Source organism: Lonchura striata, chromosome 2, assembly GCF_046129695.1.
Source record: "Lonchura striata isolate bLonStr1 chromosome 2, bLonStr1.mat, whole genome shotgun sequence".
Lineage (NCBI taxonomy): Eukaryota > Metazoa > Chordata > Aves > Passeriformes > Estrildidae > Lonchura > Lonchura striata.
This window is the reverse complement of record NC_134604.1, coordinates 109,346,610-109,370,481: the sequence shown is the minus strand read 5'-3', so window position 1 is coordinate 109,370,481 and position 23,872 is coordinate 109,346,610.

Here is a 23,872-nt window from a genome sequence, read left to right as displayed (position 1 = left end):
ACAAATATAAGCAGTATCATGCACGCACGCACACACAAACACGCCTTGAAATGCAGGAATCAAAAAGCTTCTCTAGCTGCAAAAAACTACATGCTGTTATTGCTAGGAGCAGCCTTCCTGACCACGGATATCTAAAAGACAGAGTGGTCTTTGGGTACTATTTAGTTCCAAAGGGGCTATAAAAGGCAGATGGTCTCATTAGAAACAATTTATGCATATATATTTCTAGGAGTTGTACACTGCCAGAATAGGTTTAGCTCTTTCACCATACCGAGGAAAATATCACCACTTGCAAATGCTTCCAGTTTGCAAAATAATGACCTATCCAAAGTAGCTAAGCAACTAATTACTCAAATACTAGAAGGTTATATGCCAATATTATCACATTGTTGGTCTCCTGGGCAAACAACTTCACATTCCTCAAACTGCCATACAGTGTCATTAGATTGTGCAGGAAAGTCCTTTCTGAACAGTACAGCAAGAGCAGCCCCAATGCCCCTGTGCTTATGCCATCATTTCAACTATTATTTCCAATCTCCAAGTCAAATCACTTATTAATTAGAGAGGCAACTCTAGCAAACCCAATTACCCGCAGGCAGTTTCTTCCCAGATGTGAAGCCCTTCTTGGAGATGGACCATGCTGACAGTTGCTGGGGAATGTTTGTGATTTTTCTCTCCAAGATATCAACTTGTACACTTAACTCTGGCAATACTTCTCATGGCCCCTGCCTGTGACGTGTCTGCTGGATACATTCCTCCCCCAAGCTCCAAATCCTGGAGAATTCAGCCCATACAGCCTCAGGATGTGTAGAGCCATGCGCAGGCATGTGTGTTTTCAAGGCCTGTACTCAATGCCTTTGAATGTTTCTCGGGGGTAGAGCAGGCAGAGCACAAAGAAAGCAGTGATGAATTGTGCAGAGAAGTGGGGCTGGCTCAGGAAATTGCAAAAGACAGCAGTTCCAAGACTTGGTTTCTGGATTCACTTAAAACAAACACATACTTTTGATGATGGATTTTTCACCAAAAAGGCAGAGAAGATCTGTTTTGGAAGGGGAGGGGAGACAGTGCATGTAAACAAGTGTTGGAAGATTGGATGTTGTGCTTATAGCCAACCTGTGGTGTGTCTCATGCTGCAGGTAGGGTGGCAAATATTGGATCTGTCCTTTGGAATAGCTGAGGAAATAATAAATCCTCGGGACTGTGTAAAAGAGGTTGCATATGGGATATGAGGAAAGAGGATGGGGATTAGGAGGGTGTACCTGTTTTCTTAGATAACCTTCTCCTGATACAGTGTCTTCAGCATGGCTGAGTTTCAGTTCAGACACTCCCTTGAGAGACAGCCACTGGCACTAATTATGCCCCTACAAAACAGAAGTGTGCTTGAGACATGAAACTATAGAAAAATCTGTGTCAGCATGAGCAGTTGCAAATTATGGTCTAGTTTCCTGAAAATAACCTTTCCTTTGCCAGGCACTTGTGTGGAGCCCAGACCCACAACAGCCTCAGTTTGTAGTGTATGTCTGCAACACCCCAAAACTGTAACAAAATATTTTGCCATCACTTTCTCTTCCACACTCATTCCCAGTTACCTTCTTCTTACCCTGCTGCTGTGGGCCAGCAGATGCCCTTGTAAAGAAGCTGGGATTACCTGGCTGAGGCCATGTGCTTCTTTCTTCTCACCTTGCCCTGAGAGACAGGGTGATGCTATTTTGCATTGAGCACAGAGGCTAGTGGCTATATTCGAGGGTATTCACTCATCAGTGTCACATGGAAAATCTGCAGCAAGCAGATACTCAAATCCATATCTCCTAAATCCAAGGTTAGTAGATTAATCATTTCCTTTCAGCCATCTGTCCAACAGCAAAGTATTGCTGAATTTGTATTGGATTTCTCCAGGAGGAATTAACCACTGACATACTTTTACCTTACAGGTGATACAAAACCTCAAAAAACAAGAGAAAAAAGAGAAGAGAGTAATTATATCATAAATATGTATAGCTTAAACCCTTGGCTTAACCTGAGCTCTTCAGGACAGATCCTCAGTTTGCTGCAAGTTATATTTGCTAATAGAAAACAAAACCTGTGGCACCATTGAAAATAAGTAACTAACTTAGAAAAAAAAGTTACTTTTGTCAAACAATACAGGAAAATACAGGGAAAAAAAGGATATAAGTTGGATATTGAATTGTGTGTTAGTGAATCAGCCTAGCAGATTGCTGTGAGCAAGTGCCAGTGGTACAGGTGCAGCAAGGAGCACCCAGTGTGTCCGTGTGTCCTGGTTCCTGCTCCCCCCATGTGAGGAGATCCCCATAGCAACCTGCTGCCAGGGCGATACAGAGCCGCCAAAGGTCAGCCGGGAAAACAACAACAGTATTGCACAAAAGCTCTAAAGCAAATACTGTCCTATTTCAGTGACGTGGAAATCAAACACACTCTCAATTCTGCCAGACCCAGGACGTTCAGGCTGCCTTTCAAAGCGTGCCAGGGAAAGCTCCCCAGCCTTTCTGTGCTATGGAGAATCCACCTGACAGACACAACCTGCAAGTGGAATTTCTGGTAAAAAAGGAGCTGGGCAGAGCATAACTGAGCCCTTCTTGCTGCAGGTCTACCTTACACTTGATGAAATAAAAGAATCATGCAGAAGACCTTCACCTGTAGTTCTGCCAAGCAGATTCTGCTTATTCACAAGAAGGCAAACAAAAATGCAACTTGCAACTATATCAATTCTTCCTCACACTGAGCACATGAAGGAAGACAGAAAATTCTTATTTAAAAATGGGAAACCATCTAAGTAGCATTTATTCCAACAGCTATAAACCAGTGCCATTTACAGAAAGTTCATACCTCTTTTATCAATTGTGCCAAGGGGGCTTTTTAGCTATGAATGGACCATCAGTCACTGCAGCTCAGATATCTGAATGACTGGGAGGGGCAGGTGTGGGCACACACAGGTGGGGAACACAAACTTCCAAAGTTTCACTCATAGAAGAAACTTCTTCTGGCATCTTTGACCTATGACCAACCATTCATATTCTCACAGAACTGATCTCCTCTTCAAAACTCTCCTCTGGTGACTGGTTGGGGTAGGGAAAGCCGGGAATGAAGACCAGCACAGCATCTCTTGGTGCTTCCTTCCCAGGCAGCAAACCAGATGTAAGCACCTAAGAGGAGAGTTTTTGAAAGCCAGAGTTTTTTAGCTCTGGGAAAGTGAATGATCTGGAGGGAGAGAACAAGGCTCCTGATGCCCTGGAGATGGGAAGATTGACACACCTGTCTTACACTGGAGGGTTATCTCCAGAAAGGTGTCCTTTCCTTATTCTTTCTGCTCCTGTCAGATCTATCTCTGTTAAATCAACATTATTGACTCAGGACATGAGATGAAGCCAGAGGCAGAGAGGCAGGGCAGCCAAATCAGGTTAGGACAATGCAAAATTAGGACTCATTAAAAGAAAAAAAAAAAAAAAAAAAAAAAAAAAGCCCTCATTGCTTTGAGCTTGAGCACAAAGTATCCCAGGGGAGGATTCTTTACCTTTTCTTCAGCCTTTGTATTCTACCTGCATGTGCAGGGGCTGTGAAAGCTCCTAACCCAGAATTTGAGCACTCCCCTGCTTAGAACATTATAGCAGGATGCTGTAGCCCAAGTTGCTCTTCTTTTCTTCTCCTCCACCCCCAGGCCCACAAGTCCTCTAGGACTGAGGAATTTCTGCATGGTGTCTGGGGATGAAAACCCCATTTATATTGGAGGAACTGACTTTTATCAGAGAGCTGCACAGTTCCTTACTGTGGCCTGGTATCACAAGACACATATCTCTCTTTGTCCCCCCCTTCACTTCAACTCTGTGCCCTTTACTGCCATTCCCAAAGTCAGAGAAGAGAATTTTGGCCCAAGCCTTTACAGAAGATAAAGTCTAAATGTCAGGTGTCTCCCTAGGCAAGCAGCAAACATTCCTTTCACCACAGAGCACTAGAGGATGAAAAATTAAATCCAAAAGAAAGCATGAACCATCCATATATCACTCCCTAGGCTTCGCAGTACTAACCTCTTAGCAGTGCAACAAACATCCTGCGCTCAACCTGAGAAACAGACAAAACACTAAAACATTTAAAAGGCAATAAACCAGGTCAAGAAAAACAACCTTGACCACAGCAGGTTACTTTTAAGGAAGTGACCCGACCTTGTGACAACGGAAAGGGCAGAAAATGGGGTGAAATCTCACCAAAGGCACTGCCTATGGCCAGAAACTGGTCCTAGAAGCCAGGGAAAGCCAAGGCAGAACTGATTATGCCACCAGTATGACAGAATGAAACTGTTTGGGTTTTTTTTTCTAGTGTCCAAAGTGCAGAAAGGCATAAAGCAGCCCACTGCAGCATTAAAACACAAGAAGAGATTCTGAAAGTAAGATCATGGGGATATATAGCAAGAGGAGACAACAGAACAACTCTGCATGTTGCCATTGTCTCTATTATTTACAGGTTGTTGTGTCTTTTTACTCAGGATATATTCTGTTTGGTACAAGGGTCAGCCTGTGATCTATTTTCATACAGCATCAGATGCAATGCCACACAAATAGAAATAAATATTACATTAAAAAAAATTATTTGTTAAATACAAATGGACAGATGAATAAGCTGGATAAAGCCCTGAGCAGTCCCAGTCTCCATTCCCAGCAGACTTCATCAGCCTCTAATGATGAACTGAGGGATCTGTTTCTTGGTTTGGCAACCACAATGTAACTTGCCAGCAGACCACTGTTGACTTGGATAACATGAAAATCCATATGGAATGTGTAGATGTATTTGTGTTGCTCGAGTTGCATGGAGAATTTGGGAAGCTGCTTCTGTGGAAGCATAGGGGATGTATTTGGGACGCTTGTAGAAGAATGCTCTGTCTGTAAAGTGTACAGGTATTGAACGAGGTGGGGAGTGCTTGAGGGAGATGCAGCACAGCCCTGGAGCCAGGACTTGTGTGTGCACACGTGCAGAGCCAGACTGGTGGACAGATATTTGTGATTCAGAACATTTGTCCATTATAGAAGTGTTGGAGAAGTGCCTGGAAGATAAATGTCAGTGGGGCACGGGCAAGTGGTGAGTACAGATGAAGACCTTGTGACATTGTGGGTAGTGGAGCTGGCTTCTGACTGAGGTGGATGCAGTTGCCAATGTGGCAACAGCATTTCCTAAAAGGCAGCACACTGCCTTGTGACCGACCCTTAAGGTCTCCCTCCACTAAAGGTCTGATCACAGCTCCTCGCTGCCTTTCCACTCAGTCTCCTGCCTGTACAAGATCAATGATTTGTGCCTCTGTAACTCTGGATCTACAGGTGTGAGCACGCTCCAGGTGTCTGTGGCTGCATTTGGGAGGGAAGGGGTCTGTCTGTGCAGGGTGTGGAGTAAGTCTGGTATGCACAGGAGGCCAAAAGAGAGGGAGCAGAGGGAGCCCAGTGCGTGGTGATGAGGGGCTGTCTCTGGCAGTGTGTAGCTGAAGGGTATGTCTTGTCTGTATTCTGGTGAGGCTTGCAGAGGCTGGCCCTCATGTAAAGAGTTGTCTGAGCGCTGTGTGAAAGCAAAGAGGGCAGATGGGAGACTGCAGAGGGGCTGTGGATGAGGGGAAAATAGTGTTTGGCTGCTGGGCCATATGGCCAGGTGGGTTGTGCCTGGCTCTGTGTGTGGGTGTCAGCAGCAGGGCAGGCACTGGCGAAGTGCTGACTCTGGAGTGATGGTGGGGCTGGCTGGACAGGGGTGTGCAGAACTAGGGGCTGTGGGGAATAGAAGGGTGTGGGGGACTCTGTGAGCCTCAGGGGAACAGCACTGCTGGGCTGAGAAGTGCCACAGGCAGGGCAGTGCGGGCAGGGAAATGTGGGGCAGTGTGGGCACCTGGGCAGGGTGGGCAGTGGGGCAGTGTGGGCAGGGTGGGCAGGGTGGGCAGTGGGGCAGGGTGGGCAGGGTGTGGGCATCAGAGGCAGGCTGCAGGCAGGTCCCACCGCCGTGCCCAGGCGGCAGAGGTGGCAGCAGGACATCGGGCACCGAGCCTGCCGCCCGCCCTGGCCCTGCAGCCACCCGGAGCTGCGTGGGCTGGGCCGGGCTGCCTGCAGGGACTCTGCCCTGCCCGGGAGCTGCTGTGTGGCTCAGCCCTGTTTGGAGAGGCGCCCTGCCAAGGAGGGGTGGCCGTGCCGTGTGCCACGCATCACTGTAATACTTGGCAGTGCTCTAATTGCCACCTCTGGAGGCTGTGCCCCATCTCTGGCAGGAGTGTAGGAGACTTGGCAAGCCAAGGAGAGTGCTGCTGTCATGCAGCTTAGCAATACAGCCCTCACCTCTTTCGTGTTGTGTGCATTAATCCTCGTAGGCATTCCCATCAAGAGCTGTTCCCCTCTCATAAAGGGGAACTGGGAGCTCAAAAAGATTGAATGATCTGTTCAAACTATGGGCAGAAGTGAGAATGGAACCTAAATCTTCGAGGGCCTCCTGCTGTGCTTTAACCACAAAAGGAATCCATCCTTTCCTGGTATGTTTGTGCAATGCATTGTTTTAAAATTATGTCCTTACGAGGTTGTACAGATGTTGCTGGGGGTTGCATTAGACCTCAAGATGTGGAGAAAGGACAGAATGCAACTTGGGTCTCCAAATCTCAATGTGTTTGCAGGAACATGGAGTGGAATCCTGTAAATACTCCAAATGCTAGACTCATTTCCCCTAGGAGTAAACAAAGGCATAGGGAAACACAATTTGGCTTTAAATAATATCTGTAAATATGTGCCAGAAATTGAAGCAAAACCTACTGAGGCTGATGTTCGGTTGATATCACAAGCCCACCTCCTTTCCCAGAAGGTTTAGTCTCAGAAAAGAGTCAGAGTCCCTTTATTTGCCACAAAACATGCCCTGCTGCTACAGTCCCTCACCATCCACAAGCTCTCTGTAAGGTTCCACTTGGAAAGTGGTGTTAGTAGAAAGACAATTTGACTGGTTGTTACCTCTTTCTCTGCTGATCTTTCCTCTTTAGGTGGATACTAACTCACCATGAACAAAATTGTATGTTCTTGTCTACCAAAAGGGAGAGAAAGGAGGGATGAAGAAAACTAGAGAAAAATGAATGCCTATATAACAAAACAAATAGAAAAAGAGACTGGGTGGGGGTGAAGACACCCATCCTATAAGAAGTTAGCTCCATGGGGGTGCCAGGCAGATGACTTGGATCATCACTGCCATTCTCTAAAATAGCTGAAGGGTCTGTAAGGTGCCCAGTGGAGCAATCTTTGTGAGCTGCTGGAGACATGAGCAGGAACAGAATAGATGGGGACTTTCATAAAGATTTCTTCTGCTGGTGTTGTGGATGGCCTCCATTTGGCTTAGTGGAGGATAGGGAGGAGATCTTGTAATTGTTTACACTTGAGGTATGAATATTCCTCCTCTTTCCTTAGGTCTATGGCTTTTTTGAAAAGTAGCATAGGAGAGCATTCCTCTGAGGAGCACTGGCTTCCCCTAGAAGCTTGTTCAGCTCTGGTGGAAAAGGATGATCCTGATCTTCTCCTTTGCATAAGCTGCCTTTCCAGCCATCTGTGAATCTCATTCCAGTTTCCATCAGAGCATGCAGGGCCTTGTGCTGCTGGAGTTTGGCTTTCTCAAAGCAGCAGCTCTTGCAGAGCAGTGGCCCTGTGGCCATGATAAACTGCAGCCCAGTCAGGAAGAACCAACTTAGCTCAAAGCCTTGCCTGGCTGCTCTGCTCTCCTTGACCCCACATAAGGAGTCACATTTCCCACTGCCTCTGCCTGCCTGGGGAATCTGAGACCAGTGGCTGGCTTGGAAGGGCCCTTGGTCTTGCTCCGAGAGCCATTTATGTTCTTGCAGGCAATGCTAAAGCAGTGGTGCCAGGTTTGTAAAGGCTCCTTCTACGTCTGACATTTTTGACTTGTAGTTCCCAAGGCAGGGAAAGTGATTATAGCCTTTGTCTTGCCATTTCCATCCATTCTGGTAGAATTATTTCTAGTGTCATGGTACTGGAGCCCTACGGAGACTCTCCTGCTCAGATGGGGTTTGTGACTTCTTTCAGACAACAGCCAGATGAGAACGGAAAGACAAGAGGTCAAAACATGATTTGGTGTGTTAAGTTTTGTGGAAAATTGGGAAGACCAGCTCTAAACCCTATGTTGTTTGCAGCTTGTTTTAGTTTTCACTTCAAGGCCTGTTTGAAATCCTCCTGCAGAAAGACGTATCTTTCAAGGTATCTTGAACAAGCTGAAAAATGATGGTATTCCCATTCCATATTCCACACTTTATCAGTAAAACCTGTGGCTACAGAACAGTAATCAGAGAGGTTTTTCTTTGGGGCAGAGCATGCACAAAGCACGCAAGATCAGAAAGCTTTCTTAATGTTGAATTTGAAGTCTGCCTCTGTGGTAAATTAAAAGAGAACTGCCACCCAAAGAAAAGCGGATAAAGAAGCCCACATTTGTCTAGTGTGTTGGTCTTTACAACTCAAGAGTTCAACACTAATGAGTTATGGGTTGGCCCATGAAAACATAATGTGTAAATTAGGAATTTAATGATGTGTAAGATTAAAAGCTGTGCGGGGTTGCATTTATTTAAGGCTGCCATCTTGTGTTCAAAGAGGAATTACTTTATCAGACAATGTCCCTTTCACTAGGTTTAAATTGATTCCGTTACGCATGTTATGGAGGGTACTCAAGTGCCCGAGACTGCCAGCTGACAATATTTCCCACTAAATGCCCTTTCTGCAGCTCAGTTTGCAACTTCATAATAGCAAACATACTGTGCAGGCCATAATGACTTCATCCTAATTTCCAGAAATAAATAAGTGTAGATTTCCCTCCCTACATCCCTACCCATAGATTTAACTGCAGGAAACCTGGGATTAAAGACAAGAGAGGTAAAAATGGAAATCCTGCTTGTCTATTTGGTTGGCTGTCCTGATGCTTCACTGCCAAGTCTTCTACACCCACACAAAACCTCTTTCTTTTAAAAAAAGAAGAAATCTTCAAATACTGAACCCATACTAAACAAGGAGTGGGACCTCTACATGTCCATTTTCATTGCAATGTGTGTAGTTAATTTATAGCTACTTGCATGGGAGTATTTTGCAAACCAGGATTCCCAGTTCTCAAGTCATTCCCTGCCAGTGTTGGTAACCAACAAGGGGCTCTTTTAGGAGCTTGACACTGAGCCAATAATGCACCTTAGAGCTTCCTGGGATGTCAAAAGGAGTCTTGGTGGGAAAAGCTCAGTCTGTTTTGTACAGATTGTTTTAAATTGCTTAACTCCTTCCTGATGCAGTGAAGAAAAAGAAAATTGATAGAGTTTTCTGCATAGCCTTGATGGAGAACAAGTCTGGTCTCATTTAGCTCACGTATGTACCAAATTTTTATGGTAAGGCCCAAATCAGCTGAGACAACTCAGGCTTCTAGTTAGGTAAGCTGAGAGGCCCATGTTCCCCACTTAGCTACTTCCTGAGCTTGTGGGCAAGTTCCACCCACCATCCATTGGTTAGAGCAATCTTTCAACAGATGGAAAACCTGTTTTCAAAGCCTCACCCTGCCTAATTTGGGCAGATCTTCTGTGTTTCTCCTAGCAAAGTGACCTGACCATCAAGCTCAGGGCTGTATAGACTGACACTGGAGCTAAGATGATTGCTAATTTTGTGGCATCTCCCTGAGCTATGGCTGAGCAAGGTGTCAGTCACTGCTCCAGGGAAAAGTGAAGTGAAACAGCAGCATCAGGAGATGCTGCACCCACAGAGATTCAAGCCTGGGCTAAGGGGATTTTTAAGACAAGGACCCCCCTTACCAATGAGTGTCCTGAACCCATGGATATCTTGGAAAATATGACAGATGGTTAATGGCAAGCCAGTGAGGTAGTGCTTCTCTAGAGAGGATAAGCTTCTGCTGCAAGTCTGCAGTTGGGAAGTTGATGCTCTACAAGATATGTAGTTTAAGTCTTACCCCTTTCATTAGCATTTCCTCTTGAGATAAATTAGGCTTTATATTTAACATTTGAGCTACTGTGTATGCACAATACTGTGTTTTTAAAGTTGGATTCAGATAGGACAAGCTTGTATTTTTCTTTGTTTTCAGCTGATCACATATGGATGACCCCAGCCTGAAACTATCCCTGTGTTTGTGTGTAATGTTTGTGTGTAATTTATTCCTCACTGCTTATTTACAAGAGTAATTGTTACAATTTTTTTAGTAGCTGAATGGTATAGATTTTCATACTTTGTCTTCTTTAACTGGAGTAGAGACCATCCCTATCTGTTTACTTAGTGTTTATCATAGAGTTGCTCAGAGTCCCAGGGGCAAGTTCAACAGAAATATTAGCAAGAAAGTTATCTGTAAACATGGACATAGTTCATATTTCTGTTTTCAGCCTTGTTTCCTAGGGACACAGAAGTTACACAAACACACTCTTTATCTGCTAGTCCCCAGCTATGAGCTTTTGAGCTCCACTGCTCAGCATGGAATCAAATCTGGCAGAGGGCTGGGGCAATGGCAGTACTTGGGGAAGAAAGACACCACTTCCACCAAAGAAAAGCTGGAGAGAAGATGCTGCCTATGTTGACTGGCATCTGACAGCTCCCCCAGTCCAAATCCACATACTTTTGGTTGAGTCACAGCAGGTGCTGTCTTATGCCAAGTTGAAAAGCTGGAAAAGTGAGGACACATGGAAGCGTGGTAGAAGCCACACAGGGCAGAGGGAGGGCACTGCAGAGATGAAAAGAAGACTGGGTTTGGGTGTTTAAGGTCTCTTCTTTAAATGAAAGAGATCTGAAGCTAAAACAGCCTGGAGACTATGGGCTAGGGAAGGATTTGGGACGTTACTGTGGAAATTTCTTGGTGAGAGAAAGTTTCAAGTGTCATAGACAGGATGTTTTGAGGTCTACAACTGAAATTTGCTTGGTTTTATTGGTTCGGCATAAGAGCAAACCACATGCGACTGACGTACTTAGCCTGAAGTTTTAAGTGTTGAAAGAATTTTTTTGAAAGGTTTGCTTTCCCATCTGTAATCTAGCAACTGTTTTATAGAAGTTCTTATGAGGGAGAGGGAGTTGCTCCAGAAAGCTCACGGTAATATTTGTTTATTACCTGCACTATGGGAGTCTGAGCCTCCAATGCAGCAGGCGCCATGCAAATATGCTACTGTTACAGTAAATGCAGGAACTCTGCTGGAGGAGGCAACTTTTTCCCTTGAGTACTTTATACAAAACAAGGATTTGGTGGTAAAACAAACACATTTAAATGATGCCCACAGGGAAAAACCTAATTTTGGCCAAAGGAAGCTGGCTTCAGTACCTGCTACATACAAAAACCAGAGTCAACCAAAACATTCTTCTGGGCTTTCTTCTGCCAGCTCTTGAAGTACCCAGAGGAAATTCGATGTGTACTGAAAAGCAGGTTACTACAGAGGTTGTTCACTTGCAAGAATAGCCTGAAAGCCTGTTCTGAAGCTGAGCGCCAAAATGCCTTGGCAGTTCAGTCATTGACTGGCAATCCTCCTCAGCCAATGCATGTGCCTGCTGCTCTGCTGCCTATTTTTAACAGGATGCAACTATTTATCATGTTTCTGGCTGAGATTTTTATAGTTGAGGCTCCTGCCATCCATCAGCTCCAGACGATTTATGTGGGATAAGGGTTTCTCCCAGGATCGCTTCGAGCTCTCCAGACTAACAAACTGGCACACAACTTTGCCATCGGATCTGGGGACAACTTGAGCACTGCAGTGCAGTCCAAAGCCTCCATCTGGTCCAGCCACTGGGGTGTATCCCACAGCCCCTCTGCTGCTCCTGATGGCACGGGCACCCAGCAGGACCGTGCCGTGCCCATGGGAATGTCTCACCTGCTCCTCGGCTCACAGCATCACAGCTTTGCCAGTGGGTAGGGCTAGGAGCAGCCCCACGTTTCCTTTGTGCCTCCAGCCCTTTGATGCTGCATCTCTAACATTTTATTTTAATTTTTAAAAAGGTTTGGGTCAGAGGTGAGAGAAACAGACACATCCTGGTTGCTGTTTCTAATGTAAGACAGTGTCAGGGGATGTGGTGAAATCCAGCTCCTTCTTCTTCCTGTCCCTCACGGAGAGCTTTCCACTGACTTCAGTGGGGCTATGATTTTCATCCCCTTTGCTTTTAAAACTTTGCTGTGAATTTAAGAGGCTTTGAAATCCATAGGATGTGGAGGGGTTGGGGTATTTTGTTTCTTATTTTGCTCCTATTTCTTTTCAACATATATAATATTGCTACCGCTAGAAACATAGGGAAGAAGCAAAATCAAATAATGTTGTCTCTGCCATGACAGACTAAAATAAAGCTTTTAGCAAGCATGAGCAAGACAACCTTATCTCTTATGCATTATAAGACCAGATTCCAATACCTTTACATGTGTTCTCTAGGCCACAAAAGAATCTGCCCTGCTCATGGCATAAAACATACAGAGCACATCAAAATAAGAAATTCTGGTTTATATCCACCAGCAAAAATAAAAATGTATATTTATTTTCAGTAGGACTCTCCCCCAAATGATATGATGATGGAAAATACCATTAATTTCTCAGCTGCTTTAACAAGTACAAACCCCTTTTATTTTACTTCATTACTCTTGCAGATTCTCACCACAACATTCCAAATACAACAGAAACTTCTGCTGACAAGCCCTTTTTTTGGTGTTCTTCACTGTAGCAAACTCATCCCTGCCCTGGTCCTGCTGTCTACACATCGTTTTCATGTATGGATATTAATTTCTATGTTCAGTGGTATACAAACGCTCGCCTGTCTCTATAAGTTATAGAAGCAATCATCCAAGGAAGCATCAGAAACTCTAAAGTCAATTCTGGTGTCATAATTTCATATTTTAACCTGAGATGCCAAATCATGGGGCTTTATAGATGAGAAGCGGGTGTGTGAAAGCACTCCCTTTTCAGAACTGCAGACTTTATTCCTCTATAAAGCATATTTATGCTGGGAAATAATAAGTGGCTAACATGGCAGCAAAGAGGGGGATTTGTCTCTCTGGGATAGCTTTGGGAGCTTGCTCTGGTTCTGGGGGAAGGGAACACTTGGAGTTCTCTTGGGCAGGGGCTGCTCCTCCTTGCTCTGCATCCTGTGCACGTAGCACAGCGAGACTCCCAGGATCAGCCACGGTCTCCGATACAGATGCATTAATAAATAAACAACAGCAACAGCAGTAATAACACTGAGTAACCCTCTTAGCCTACCCTATAATGTTATGAGCAAGCTGAGGAGGGAGGGTTCATCTGAGCCTTCTCAGCCACATAAATCAGCCAGCCTGGCAGAAGGTTTCTGATGCATGCAAACCCCCCATCCACTAAGTCCTCTGGGTTCCTGATTTTGCAGCAGCTGTCCCGTGGCTAAACCTGACCATTTCTTGGGCTGCTTCATCCTCTATTCTCAGCTAATTTTACACTGCACACTTTTGCACCTTGACTTATGATACCTTTCAGCATTTTCCTCCCTAAGGTAACACAAAAATCCTCTAGAAAGGAAGTCATAGAGCAGTAAATACTACCTGGGATAACATTTTGGTAAGAAAAACTCTTTTATGGACCACCTAAAACTATGCCTAATGCGACCATGGTCAACCTCTTCCCATATTTGATTTGTGCATCTGGGAATGCAATTTTTTGTAGAGGTGAGAAGGAAATATCTTCTGGGATTTTTGTGTTTCATTGCTTTTCCCTGTCCTCCACACTGAGCTCCTAAAGATGATCAGCTCATCACCTTTGTCTCCAGGTATTTCTGGAGTTACTCCAGCCACTGGCCACAGCTGGGGGGCTCCTGAGAGTTGTCAGTGTCTCATCTTGCTCCTGGTATAGATTACACCCTACCCAAGGCACATCTGAATCCTGCCAGTCGAGGGTGCTTGGGGCTGACTCAGATTTCCAAACTCAGACCATGATCCTTTTAAAACTGTGCTCTGTCTGGAAACCATGCACCCACAGCTCCCAGCACCCACAGCTTTTGACTGTTACAGGATTTGCTACAATGCTCCTCAGTACCAAGTAATTTTGGATGACAACTCATTACTCCTCTTACAGAACCTGGTTTAATTACCCAGTGTGTGTGTATAGAAAGCATGGGATGGGACAGAAGCAGAATCCTTCATTTAAGGCAAATTCCCAAGCAACCAGCTAATAGGAGAACATTGAGGATGTTAAGTAGATTAGACACATCAATAGAATCTACATAAGTGATGCCAAATTTAGTAAGAGCAAAGGGGAAAACATTTTTATTTTAAGTCAGACTCCGCTAGAGCAGTGGCACCAGGTCTATTCAGGGTTATGTACTGTTTCTTTGTAGCACACAAAATATTAAGCACCGAGGAAGAGTTAACTAAAGTAAATGGGGTTGAAATTTCTGCAAAAAGAATGATGTACTGTACCTATGCATTTTATAGCACGAGGTAAGTAGTTTAATGTCTCAGCCAATATCAAACACTTCATTTGCAAATCTTACTGTGCTGGGCTCCCTGGTGATTTGTGTAATAAAATGGGATGGTTAAAGGGCATGTCCTTGCATTGACTATTCCTTCTAAATTTGAAGGGCCCAGCTGTTATGTAAATATTTACTATAATTAACTGCTGGAGTTCACTAGTTCCTAGTTTGCAAGAGTTGTCTGAAGTTGCTGTTACCCATAGGCAGGGAGATGCTCCCTGTAAATAGTCACTTTTACCTTACCATATCAGAGTGTGGCAGAAGGGGAGATGTGACTTGTCCTGCTTGTCATACTTGACCACAGTCATAATCACCTTCTTTTAGTATTCATTTGCTGTCAGTACCTCACCGTAGGCAGTCTAATTGGTTTGTGGATTATCCATAAGAAGTAGGAACTGCCTTGTGCATAACAGCCTGAGCTGGACTCTGTCCCTGTGCTGTGAGGACACAGCTGCCTGCTTCCAGACCAAAAGGGACACTGTCCCCTGTGTCCCCAGAGTGCTCAGTCTGTAGTACTGATCCCTGCCAGCCCAAGATGGTTTTGTAGGCAGGGCTATTGGTGTGTCTCTGCATTGTGTCCTTAAACCCACAGACTGGGGCTGGAGGACAGAGGCACAGCTCAGACTCAGGCAGGTTAAACAGCTTCATCTCAGTAGGGGCACAGCTGTGCCCAGGTTGTTTTCTGAAGAGTCACCTGGATACCTCTGCATCATGCTCTGCAGCACTTCACCTCACTGAGGTGCCAGCAAAGGCCAGTGCTGGGCTGATGTGCTGGCCTGGAGCCCAGAGTGCAGCTTGCAGACACCTGGGAGCTCGTGCTAACCCAGAAGTAGCCCCAAGCCAGAGCTAATGAGCTCTGCTGGATCTGACCAATTCTTTGAGGACCGTGTGAGCTGTCTTCATGTCATGCAGACTAACATATTCGAAGGATTCTCATTACTTATATTTCTTCATTGCCTGGGGTGCTCCAGCCCCTCTGACTACACTGCTCTGTAAAGAAGAGAAAGAAATCAATCTTGAGCTTACAGGTGGAAACAGGAGAGGCAGGGAAGGCCAAAGGGTAGCAGATGTTGCATGTGGTGCCACGCTTTTCTTCGCCTGCATGCCAAAACATTCTGGCTGTGCTTTTCTATTCCCCCATTCTCCCTTAAAATCTCGTTTGACGCATTTGGCTGCTACGCTGCGCTGGTATATTTGTGTGGGCTTCTGGAGCTGTCTCGGAATCTATGCCCGGGAGGAGGAAGGAGTCTTTAAAAATTAATACTGCGAGGCAGCTTTAGTGGCAACGTTGGCAGCGCAAGCAGAATCGCTAGCAGGGAGAGCCCGGGCTCTGCAGCAGGGAGCAGGACCCGTGGCTCTGTGCCAGCAGAGGGGACACGCTCTCACACCCGCCCTGGGGAAAACTGCCTGCAAGCAGGGCTGGTGTTTGACCCTTCTGCGAAGCTGTGAGGGTGAAGGCTCTGAAAATAACCACTGAAATGTCCCTTGCTGCCCACCACGATAGAAGCCCTCTCTGTCTCATCTGCTGTGAGATCAAACACTCAACAGCATTTCCTGGTGTGCTTTGCCTGGTGTTCCTCGGTGTGTGCCACAGAGCCTGGGAACATGGGCTGGGGTGGACTACACGGCCTTTTTCCTAATGCAGTATTGTCTGGCTTTAGTAGTCTGAAGGATTTAAATCTTGGCCCTCTCTCTACCTCATGTTCAAACCTTCTCTCTGTGTGTGGACACCAAGCCCAGAGCAGCGGGTTGGCCCTGCAGCTGCGGCGGTGGGCGATGTCCGTGCTGTGCTAATGCTTTGGCCAGCCCTGTTTATTTTTTTCCAGCTGCAGGTGCCCTTTGGCTTCGTGGATGGGGTCAATGTTGTGAGCAGGGCTGGCTGGGAAGGCAGGAGGAATGTGACCACTGTTTTTTCCATTTCCTATTTTTTTTTTTTTTATTTTTTTTTTATTTTTTTTTTTTTTAATCTCTGGCTTTATTAAAGCTTCTAGCATTTCATCTCAAATACATCTAGAACACCTTTAGCAGTCCTGGCATGCAGCTAAAGCACAGGGACATTGAATTGTCTGTCTAAAGGATTTTGGCTGCTGTGACCCCTGCATGTCTGATGACTAGGCTGCGGAGGGAGATGCGGTTTTATGACATTAAATATTAACAGCTGGATATTAATAATGAAGGCTGACAGCTCCTTTCCCAGCTCCTGAGGTTGTTTCTCCCCCAGCTGCAAGTCCAGCAGGATTTGTGTTTTTTCACTGCTTGAGCATTATGGTCAGGGCCCCCTGATCTCGAGGGGTCAGGAGAGGTAGGAGAAATAACACGGAGGTGTCAGTGCTGTGAACAGGAGTGGTCACTGCCCGCCTGGCCTGGCACTGCACGGGCTCTGGCTGCCTCTGCTCAGCCTTGTCACGCCACGCTGATTGGAAGGCAATTTACTGTTAAAGGCAGAGAAAATGCAGGAGGTTAATAATAAAACAGGGGAGGGGAAAAGTGGCACTGGGAGACCTAACAGCAGATCCTTCCTGCATTGCTTGAAGCCAGAGGGGAGTAAGCTATTCCAACAAGTTTGTGCTTTATTGCTGTCTGGCCTCAAATAATGCAGTCAAAATTTTCATACTGAGCTCTCCGAAATTACATTTTTCTCTCTTCCTTCCTCCTTTCCATTTCTTCTTGTCAGCTGTAGCTTCTCCCCAGCCTAGGACAACTGAAATGCTGCTTCAGTCTGTAGCTATATCAGTCTTGTTCCTAAGATAATTTACAGGAGACATTAATGCACAGGGCAGATGATTCCTTCCCACCAGCAGCATCACCACAGCTGAGGAAAGTCATGTCTATAGCTCAGATCAGGTGGCTGGAGGATAGAGGAGCACAAGTCCTTTCTTGAACTCGTGACCCTCAGGCCCTGCCCTGCAATGTGCTAAATGTTGCTGAAAAGTCACCTCAGAGGAATCTGAACAGGGTTTTATTTGAATAAAGAAATATGGCACAGAGCACACAATAGTTGCTAATAAATCACAGGTTGGTTTTATTTTGCTACTACAACTCTGCCTTATTTTTTTCCGTATTGGACTTTTCTCCAAATTACATTTTCCCAGTTGTGCACTTTTGTTCTTTTTACTATGTGACAAATGGAGGTTCTGTTTATTATTTATTCTTTGGCTTTAATGTTGTGCAAGCTAGATCAATTCAGTTTTTGATAAATAAGTCTGCTTTTTGCAGAAATTACCTAGTTGGATCAGTACTCTTTTGTTCTTTCTCTGCAAAGGCTGACCTCTAACCCTGTCTACTCTATGGTGAAAGTCCATTTATCCAGACCACTTTTAAATTCTGTCTTGGTCAAATCTAGACCACGTCCTCTACTCTGATCCCTGTATCAAATACCAGCCCAGTACCCTTTTATGGAAATAATTCCTAATGTTCCCCATGCTCATAGTTAGAGAGTGAGCTGATTCTTTGGATTGACAGGGTATAACTGGGTATAAAACTCAGTTTGATTCTGAGTAAAAGTAACTTTTATTACTAAAAATTCATGTAGGGAGAGCAGGACAGAAGGTTTGGGCTGCATGAGGTACACCTGGGCTATGCTGTGAGGTGCTGGCAATGAAGACAGACCTTAGAAAAAGGTAAGGATGCTTTCATCTTCTTAACTCTTCTGTGTGTTAAGGTCTGCCTTAAGTTTGGTATTTTCTGACATCTGAACACAACTGTGTTTGCTGTGTTTTTTGACAGAACATCAGACATGGATTTTGGGTCAGTCAGAAAGCAAAAGACCTTTTGGTAATTTACCTGTGGTCTGTATTTGAATTACTGTGCTTATAGTATTGCTGAGTCCAACCAATATAAAATCTGAAGTCCAGCTGCTCCCTGGGTCATGAGATAAAAAACCCTGGTGAGGAAGAGGGTGTCCCTCTAGTCTTTGGAACATTAAGGTTCACAAAATCAGGAATTGATGAGAGAGACAAGAAGACACAAAGAAGTGTATCTGGAAAAGAGCTTAAGGTGTCATTCTTGTATACCCATTTCTTGGAACACAGGCTTAAAAGAGTATTGGGTATCACAAGGTCCTCAGTAAAATTATGAGACTTAGCAGCACAGAGGTGAAAATTGATCCCAATTTGCTCTTGCCTGCACCTAAAACCAAGATTTGTTCAGTCATACTGGTGTTTTGGTGGTGATCATGTTTAAACACAGTTACATGCTGTAGTGAGACTCATCCTATGCACTTCTTTTTTCTGTATTTTCCATCCATGTGTCTGTACCCTACTTGGAAGAGGTACAGGCTGTCATGAAATAAGCACTGGCCTCCCCAGCTCTCTCTCAAAAGAAGGCCTTGGCTGTGGCCTGACAGGGATGAGCATACTGGGGAGGAAGAGCTTTTGGAGTTCTGACTGCAGATTGTGCCTCCCCACTTAGCTCGAGGGATTCTCTCCCCACCCACCTCTTTCCTTAAACAGCAAGAGGCTGTGTTCCTTGCTGGCAGGAGCAGTCTAGAGCCTGTTCCCTGGAGGCAGAAGTGGCAGAAGAAGCAGGATGGGGAGCGTGGGTGAGGATGATACCCAGCCCTGCTGGGACTTCTGTTGGAGAAATCAGCCACAGTAGTAGAAACCCTGTGACAGAAGGGCTGATGGGGTCCTAGGGGGCTCGTGGCAGTCCCAGGGGGAGGACAGGAGGAAGAGGACAAATAGTCTGATCCTTCCCTACCTAGGAGAGCAGTGATTTTCTGAGAAAACCCTTAGACTATGCTGCTCTTGGTCATGAAGATTGGCAGGGAGGACAGGTGCTGGAGCAAAAGCAGTTTTAGAATTAAATGGAGACAGAGTGTTTCTGTAAGGGAACACCCTGGGTCAAACCTGTGTGAAGCCAGGGAAACCCAAGGGCCTGCAAACCAGAGGGTGACATAAGTTTCTTGCAATCCAGTTTCCCTGAAAGCTGCCTCTGCTCTGGTTCAAGGTGAGCAATGGCAGCCCCAGGAGCTGTGTTAGAGGGTGTTGCCCTATGATCCCCTGCAGGGAAGGGTGGTCTCACTCTGACAGCCCGAGCCATTTCGCTTGCCTGTGTGCAAATGTTTTGATGCCCAGGGGCTGAAAGAGTGCAGGCACCATGTTATAAAGGCAAAGGGATACAGGGATCATGCATCAGGAGATGGCCGTTCTGGATTTCTGTTCCAGTGGCTGGAGGTTAGGGATGAGAGGCAAGGGGAAGCTAGACATGTTTAATTGCCTGTAACTAATCAGGCATGTACACTCATCCTTCCCCTCCTTGTTCCTCTGAAAGAAGTGCCCCCTCAGACTCTCTCCTGATTCCTGTGGAGCCAGCAATGAGGCAGCTTATACTGACATGGACAGTGAAATGCAGAGCATCCCTGGCCTTGTGCTTAGTCCCAGCACTCAGGCTGGATCATTAGGACTGGCACTGTCAGGATGGTCATCCTTTCTGTGCCCTCTCAGCAAAATGAATAGCAGCTTTTACAAACCCCAGAAATCGTTAGGAGAAGGACCTAGGTCTATTTATCAAAAAATCAGGTAGTACTGCTGTGGCATAGTGCTTTACTGAGACCCTGAGGTGGGAAAAGGATGTAGGATGAAGGGATGTTTGTTCATAGCAGGGGCTTAAAATGATGTGCAGTGAGCTCCTTTGTACATGATATTGGTTTTGAGCATCTTGGCACCTGGATTTTCAGTGGAAATAATTAACCTTGACAAACTAGAAATTTTAAATCAAGTTGGACAGAGGTAATTTTGGATAAAATGGGAGCTTTTATTCACAGGGAAAATGTTGACGGCACAATTCCCAGTCCTTGTAGTGACAGTGAGCAAAAGGCAATTAAGAAAAGTTTGTGGTTCCCATTCACTTATTTAGCTGCTCCTCTTAAAAAAAAAAAAATTGGTTTCTCAGTAGAAGGGGTGCAACTCCTCAGCATGCACACCTTCCCCAGGAACCTTCCACCACTGCTGCTGCCTGGCAGCTCCTGGCAGGAGAGGGAAACTGCTTGGAATGAGGCAGTGGACAAATCTCTGTGCATCCTCTCCAGCTTTGAGCTGGCTGTATTTCTGAGTCACTGTGCTGGGGAGGCTGAACCCCTGGGCTTAGAGCAGCCTGATTTAGGGTGAGACTCTGGCTTAGAGAGAGACACGAAAAGCAAACACACAGCGCTGCCCTAGGGAGGCCGGTTGGTTGGCAGCATTAGCTGTGAGGTGGCTATATTAGCATTTTAATCAAATAACTAGATATCCTAGAATTATATGTTTGAATCTCTGTAGGCTAAACATAGCTTCAGAGGCAAATAATTTCCATGTAATTTTAGGGTGGAGAATGTCCTTTGGGTAACAGCTGCCTGCTCTGCATGGGCATTAAAAATCCTGTGGCACTTTATTGAAAGCAGAGGTTTGTCTCAGAGGCCTTGCTTCAAACATCCCTCAGCGAGCTGGCTGCCTGCCCAGCTGCAGTCCTGACACCCAGGAGGGCGTGCAGCTCAGGGGGAGATGCTGCAGCTCCTGTGCCCTGCACTGATTGCAGGGTGCCACGGGAGCCTCCACATGAACGCAGAACATCTTGCCCAGGTCACAGCAGGAATGACATTTCTGGCATCAATCTGAGCATGTACTGTGGTACAGTGGGTACCCAAGCCCTGGGAAGAGGGAGATATTTGAGGACAGGGAAACACATTGCCCAATCACAGGCTGGCCCAAATGCTGCCCTGTCAGCAATACCCAGTTCTATTGACCTGGGGCAGCCCACTGGTCCCTGCAGTGACCACGTATCCCCAGCCCCAGGTTCAGTGTGACAGATTTTCAGGAGGCCTTCCAGGCTGTGCTAGAACTGACCACACAGATTTCTTGTCTTTCCTGTTTTTTCATAACGTCAGAGATTAAAAAAAAGTTCTAATGATAAACCATCTGGAATAGGTTTCTTTTCAAAAGAAAAGAATGAAATAGATGTGAGTTGGCAGGAGCTTTCAGAGAGATTTCCCCCACCCCCCTCTGTTTATATATTATGCAGAGAACTCTACAGGAAAATGGGATAGATGAAGTTGAGCATTTCATGACAAGTTGTCACATTCTGTGCATAAATTTCTCTAAAGTGTTAGGCACCAGTGGTGGGAGGAGATATTAGGTCACTCAGTGCTAATCCTGGGAAGTTTAGAGGGCTTTGCATGTCCTTTGAGAGTGTCCCTTTTATGGAACAAACATCACCTGTCCAGAATTATTTCTTCACGGTGCATATAATCCACCCATTTATTTGATAGAAGTACCCATAAAAACCCAGAAGTGACCCAACAACACTCCCAATACTAATAACCAGTCCAATCCTGCTGTTCATTTTTTATATCTTCTTGCTTTCTACTGCATAAAGTAATGGAGAATTAAAAGTAGTACTCAGTCTGTTTTCTTCTGAGAAGCACATTACAAATGCTAACCTTAATTCCTCTTCTGCCTGTGTTCAGAAGGTCAAACATAATGTTTTTTTGGAGGATTCAAGTACCCATGGTGCATTTGAGGGGTTTTGAGTGACAGATGTTAAGAACCTCTGAACATCTGAGTCCTATTAACCACTCCCCAGGTTCATGTGAGGGACATATCAGAGCCAGCATCAGAATTTGGATTGTTCCAGCTCCAAACCCTGGTCTAATCACCCCTCTCTCTTTTCAGATGCTGTTCTTAGAGAATGGCGGGAGGGCATCACATTTCTGATGACTCAGCATCTGCAGGGGAGGTTTGCTTTAGGTCACAGCTCTTCTGCAGTTATAAGCTCCTGTATTACTCCAGCATTACTCCTGCATGGCACCATCATCTTTGATCCCTGGGAGGAGGGTAATACTGGATCAAGTACTGCTATAGGGGGTTAGTGGGAAAAAAATTGATTTTTTTCCCTCTTAGCAGTGTTAGGACACAATTTCAGCCTCTAATTTCTCATACCCACTTCCCTCACCCCTGTATTTCATGAAAACCTTTCATGAAAGCAATAGTCTTTCTGAAGGTGTGTTTGGAGTGTTATTGCTTAAGCCCGCAGGGAGAGCACATCCCTCACATAAATTGTGCTGGATGGTGAATCTGGTCAGTATTTATACTGTAGCTCAGGCACTGTCTGGGTGCAGGTGTGAATTGCTAAGGTCTCCAAACATGCACTTTGCCCAGACATTTTTAGTGGTACCCTCAGAGAACAGTAAGTACGGGTAAAACTTGGAGTGCTGCTCTGTAGAGCCCAGGACCTATTTCCCTCTGATTCTATAAAACCTATGTCAGGTAGAGCTGCCCTGATCAAACCTCACTGTTGTGAGTGTCCCCTCCACAGAAAAAGTCCCTGGAGTAGGGGACTGCCAGGATCACGTAGGACACGGTGCACTCAGCCTTTCCTTTGTGAGAACAAGCACTCCAGTCACCCCAGAACCGAAGCCAAATCCCCTTGGTCAACTGGTTTGCTCCCATTCCAGCCTCAATCATAATATTAAACCTTTGCCCTGTTCCCTGCCCTGCTGTATTTTCTAGGTGAGGCAGAACGGAGAAACTTTGTTTTGTCCTTGAGTAATTAGAGATTGGAGTGGGGGGAGGGCTCATCCAGACAGTAGCAGGGGTTATTGTCTTTCATAACTGCATCTGACCAGAGATGTGTTGTGCAGAATTCAGAGTCAACAAGAGTCTCTGGTATCAGGGTCAAGTCAGTACATCCTCTGTAAGCAAAGTAATGCACCTCAGAGCGATACCTGTGGGGGAGAGAGGACTGGGTGGCCGCTCAGACTTCATCTCTGAGAAGCCAGGTGAGGAATTGCTCACCAGCATACACAGCAGTCCTTTCCAAATTTGAACTCTAGCTACTACATTTTCTCTTCGCTTGTGTCTTATCAAGAAAGCAAGCGGTTAAGATTTCCTCATCCTTTTTAAAGATCACGTTTAATTTTTCTTTTTTGCTCTAATGATTTAGATGAAATATTTAAGCTCACTGCTGCAAATCCCCCTGGGGCACCTGCCAGAAGGTTGTGAAATCTGGGTGAGGGATAGTGGAAGGGTGTATGCTGTTAATTACTGGAGGTTGGCAACCCCCTAACACTTCAGCTCATGCTCTTGTCGGCGTCTCCAAGGTCTGGCCTTTCAGGAGCCGATTCATGCAGGCATTTGGAAATAACTGGACTCTGGCAGCAGCTCCCACTCTGACAGAAGAGACCATGACAGCCAGCAACCAGTTTAATAGGTTGCTGCAGCCAGAGAAGTCCTCCAGTGAGGAGCAGTGAAGTGAAGAAAAACAAAGCTCATTCCAACTGCTGCCACAGCAGACAACAACTGAGAGCAAAGAATCATTTTATTGCATATGGAGGGGGGGAATGAGGAAAAGAAAAGAGAATGAGATGGCATTTTTTTTACAGATAAAGATTTAATAGTTTCTTTCCTTTCCCCCCTTCCTATGAAATGGGATAAAACTACATAGAA